This window comes from Sander lucioperca, chromosome 19, assembly GCF_008315115.2.
Source record: "Sander lucioperca isolate FBNREF2018 chromosome 19, SLUC_FBN_1.2, whole genome shotgun sequence".
Taxonomy (NCBI): Eukaryota; Metazoa; Chordata; class Actinopteri; order Perciformes; family Percidae; genus Sander; species Sander lucioperca.
Window position 1 is genome coordinate 29,116,209 of NC_050191.1, and position 5,116 is coordinate 29,121,324.

At 41.1% G+C, this 5,116-nt stretch overlaps 1 long non-coding RNA gene across 2 annotated transcripts in view; it reads left to right on the top strand.

The window, feature by feature from the left end:
• LOC118493809 overlaps positions 1 to 726 on the top strand; it is a 5,835-nt gene extending 5,109 nt beyond the window's left edge. For both annotated transcript variants that reach the window (XR_004895829.1, XR_004895830.1), the window contains exon 2: positions 585 to 726. This is a non-coding gene — a long non-coding RNA (uncharacterized LOC118493809). The remainder of the gene's footprint in view (positions 1 to 584) is intronic.
• Positions 727 to 5,116: the final 4,390 nt, after the last annotated feature.

Below are 5,116 nucleotides of genomic sequence, written 5' to 3' on the forward strand. Positions count from 1 at the left end.
TTAAAATGTTTTCAGAAACACGTTTCTGTGAACTATTTTAGTACAATATGAGATCGTATTCTCAATGAGCCGCCATGACAGTCTGGCTGTGAATTTCCAGAGAAAAAAGAACCACGTGACGCGTTCGTCCAATCAGCTGCCGGTTTTCATTTTCTGGGAAATAATTAGACTGTTAATGGAAACAATACAGAGCAGCGCCGCCTGCTGCTATGGAGACGTATAACGTTTTGCGCACGCGCAGCGCGTACGCTCAAGTCGGCGTCTCCTCAGTGTGTTCTGAGGAACTTTTTGGACCTCGGGGACCCGACTGATCAGTTCGACTGGCTTTACTGCCGACGGTCGGCCCGTCTGGTTGGTGTGTCAGAGCCCTAAGATGTTGTCTTGTCTGTAAAGTCATATTGTGTCCTTCCTTTATGTCCTGAAACGCTATGTTGATCTTATGATCTTACGTTTATGTTTTTATGTTGATTTGAAGTCGACTGTAGAATGGTTTTTCTGTTACGTGTTTGTGTTGCAGCACTATACCCAAGACACATTTCCCCTCGGGGACAATAAAGGGTAACTTGAAGGTATCTACATAAGAGTGACATGACACTGTCAATTACTCAAAGAAGTGTTACGTCATAAACGTTTATGACTTGTTATATGTTTTATGACACGTTCGTGACAGTGCCATGTCACTCTTATGTAGATACCTTCAAGTAAAGTGTAACCCAATTAAGTCTTTATTTAGTCTAAATATCTACATTTGTGACCACAGTGAATGGAGGTTTCTGTGCTCACTCATTCACAAATATATGCAAGAAAGGTAAAGTCCAACACATTCATCACCCAAAATGCGGAGCAAAACGTCAGCAGCGTAATGAAGTGCAGCGGCAATAAAAAAAGAAATACTGAAATGATCCATTTCTGTCACAGTGCTCCCATTCAGTGCATTAACGAGCAGCAGTAATAATCCCGCAGCTAAGAGCCACTAAAGCCTTGATTGGCCTCATAAAATGAGCAACAACTATTATTTACTGCCGACTGTGGTGAGTCGGCATATTTTGACACAATGCAGCATCAAGTAATCGACAAAATCTAGATTTTCAAAAGACATCAGCATTTAAATCACATGTGTCCAACTCATGGCCTGCAAGCCAAATCTGGCCCCCTAGCAGATTTTGATCCGGGACGCATACCGTATTTTCCGGAGTGTATATATATATATATATATATATATATATATATATATATACTTATATACTATAAGTCACACTTTTTTTCATAGTTTGGCTGGTCCTGCGACTTATATATCAATATATATATAATTAAATGTGTTTTTAAATGTTAATTCATACTGACTGACATGAACCAAGGAGTAGGACTCGCTGGCTTGTTATGTTAATTTAGCCTTCAGCCTCCCAGGTATGTTCTTTATTCTATTGTGCAGCTGAATAACTGTTAATGGTTACGTTAACATACCAGACACCTATTCAGCCTGTTGTTCTGTGTGCTATTGTGTAGTTAAATAACTTACCTTTCCAGATTAAATGTCTGTTCTTGGTCTTGGATTTTGTGAAATAAATTTCTAAATAAATGCGACTTATAGTCCAGTGCGACTTATATATGTTTTTTTCCTCTTCATGACGCATTTTTTGACTGATGCGACTTATACTCTGGAGCGACTTATAGTCCAGAAAATACGGTATATCAATTTAGGTCAACAACACATTTTGGCCCGTCTCCTTTTTCTCGCTTTTTCAGTGTTTTGTCGTTTTTTTTCAACTTTTTTGCCACTTTTGCCGACGTTTTTGGCCGTGTGTTCCAACGTTTTGTCCGATGTTTTTGTTACTTTTCAACTTGTCGCTTTTTTAATGTTGTTTCTAGGGCTGTCAGCATTAACGCGTTAATCGCGATGCGATTAAGGGTTGAGCATAACGCGTTCATTTTTTTTAATCGTATTAATCGCATGTCGCCATTTATTCATTTATTTTCACTTCACTCGGCTTTGCGTCGTGCCTAACAGGCGACTATTTTGCCGTACTTCCTCGTAACACATCCTGCTGCTGCAGGAATAGCAACGCAGATTTCGGTGCCTCATTCTGGTGCCACTGATATGTCTGCTCTTCTCTCTGATGCTCTGAAACAGACGTTACAGGAAACAGAAATATCGCTGCACATGACGCTAGTTAACACTATACTCGACAGCAGCTAACGTTAGCCTACCGCTAGCTAGTTAACACTATACTCAACAGCAGCTAACGTTAGCCTACCGCTAGCTAGTTAACACAATACTCGACAGCAGCTAACGTTAGCCTACCGCTAGCTAGTTAACACTATACTCGACAGCAGCTAACGTTAGCCTACCGCTAGCTAGTTAACACTATACTCGACAGCAGCTAACGTTAGCCTACCGCTAGCTAGTTAACACTATACTCGACAGCAGCTAACGTTAGCCTACCGCTAGCTAGTTAACACTATACTCGACAGCAGCTAACGTTAGCCTACCGCTAGCTAGTTAACACTATACTCAACAGCAGCTAACGTTAGCCTACCGCTAGCTAGTTAACACTATACTCAACAGCAGCTAACGTTAGCCTACCGCTAGCTAGTTAACACTATACTCGACAGCAGCTAACGTTAGCCTACCGCTAGCTAGTAGCTGGATTAAACACGGTTAAAATGCTGACAGCTAACGCTAAACAGTGTAAAGTGTGACTGTATTTCACTGTAGAGGATTCAACAGCGGGGTGTAACAATCTGCAGCTGCTGTTGTCGGAAAAACACAGACGGTGGGTTCAATGAAACTGGTAATTTACAGCCTCGTGGTGCATTCAAAGTTGTTGTTAAATTCAAATGTGTGACTAGATTAAATATATAATAAACAAATACAAATCTTAAAATCAAGTTCATAAAGTCACTTTTTTTGCATTCATTCGATTCCCAATCAACATCCACTGGTAAGAATGGCTTTCCATTGTTAATATGGACTTAAAAACTGTTCTGAAATGCAAAATAATAGAATTTTAATCATGTGATAAAACATGCGATTAATCGCGATTAACTATAGAAATTCAACGATTAATCGCGATTAAGAAAATGTTATCGTTTGACAGCCCTAGTTTTGTCACTTTTTCGGAAGTTTTTGTCACTTTTGTTGACGCTTTTGGCGCCTTTTTCCAACGTTTATTGTCGCATTTTCCGACATTTTGTCCGATGTTATTTTTTTTTTTACCTTTTTTGTCGCTGTTTTCTTTGATGAAGTTACTTTTTTGGGACTTTATGTCGACCAAGCTGTAAGTCAGAAGCAGAGCATGTGAGCGGAGTGGAGCGGGGGCGAGCGGGGAGCGCGAGCGGGGAGCGCGAGCGCGAGCGGGGAGCGCGAGCGGGCGGGTCTTAGACTTAAAAAGGACTTAAAAGGACGGAGCGTCGCTCTATTTCCCGCTCCAATTTCGCTCCGCTCACTCCACGAGTCTGAAGCATGCTCAGTCAAGCCTGACCCAGAATCCATCTGTCTTCACTGTCATCAACAGAAAACGAGAAATCATACAGGTGTACTATTAAAAAACTAACTAACAGTGATAATGTGGTACAAGAAAACGAATGTGGAGACATCGTTTCAGTAGGTAAAGATTACTTTTGGAATCTAAAAAGGCACATCTCCCGAAAGCATGAAAGTGTGCTACGTGAACACGCTGGGAAGAAAGCAAAAGGTTAGCAAATTGAATACGGTAACTTGTAACAAAGTGTAAATTAAATATAGCGTAATATTCAAACAAATTCAACAAGTTTTGTCATTCAAGTAGGCCTAATAGTTCCGTGAATTTGTATTTGATAGAGCGAGAGGAGGAGCAGCAGCAACAAGAGAAAACGGTTGTGATATACGTGATATACATGAAGATTTTTTCCTTTTTTGGAGCGAGCGGGGGAAAATGTGACCTGTGTCAGATTGTGATTCAGATTAGAGGTTTCGATGACGTTCGTGTGTGTGCGTTAAGGACCAGATGACTTCCCCAGTTAGACAAACACACCGTGTTATTTGTGTCTTTTGTCCGCAGTTTCCAGAGTTAATTATTTAGCTTCTATTGTGTTTCATTCAGTGGAAACGTCCATTCACCTGTCAGCTCTGTTTGTGCGTACGTCTCACTATTACTATGAAAATCATTGAGTCACGGGCGGAGAGAACAGAGAGAGAAAGAGGGGGAGGGGATACAGGGACAAAACTGATCAAGTTCATGCCATTGATGCTTTTAATTTAAACGGGAAATGACTGTTTGGAGTCACACAAACACACCGACTGCTGTGAGGCAGAGCAGCTGATTACATGTTATCTAAAGCAAACATGAAGGGCCAACGCAGCTGTTAAGAATAGGAGAACATGACCTCGGAGTTTCACTTTCATACTAAATACTTATTCTGGCTGCGTTTTGAACGAGTGAGTGTCCATACAGACGTCAAGAATGCTTTGAAATATAACTTTAAAGTGTACTAAGAGCGCTAGAGTTTAAGCTCAGTTCAGACCAAAGATTCGGGACTATATTCTCAGAAGGCAAAGCACTGCTACTTGGGCGGAGTGATTTGCTCACAGCACCTGAGAAGCCCCGTTGTTACCATAGACTGTGTATAAGAATGGACCAACAGATCCCGTTGCTCTGGACGGAGACCAGTGAAGGCCGTTAGAAGCACTTTTCCGGTGAGCGCTGAGCGTTACTGAGCAGCCTCCAACTGAGAGAGACGACGTAAATGTGCCGTGAGCAACGTGTCTGAAAGTTGGAAGTCTTCTGGTAGCTGTTCCAAGAGAAATCTCAATCATTCCCAATCTAGCAGAGACGGAGAGCGTAGGTATATGTAAGGAGATAACATAGACACAGGCTAATTACTGATCACTAAAATGATAGTTAACATTAGTAATTAAACTTAAACAGCTAATGGAAGTCCAAACTGCCTGAGAGCTTCTCCTGTACTATACGGTAATTCCTCTACTATGAGACAGTAAGTCTCGTGGTTATGACCCAATCGTTAGCCTATTTTTATAAAAACGTCTGCTACGGAGCCATAACGTGAGCTACAAGGTAATGGAGCCTTTTATACATTGTTGTGTTTCTTTAGAAATAAATAACGGACAAATAGAGTC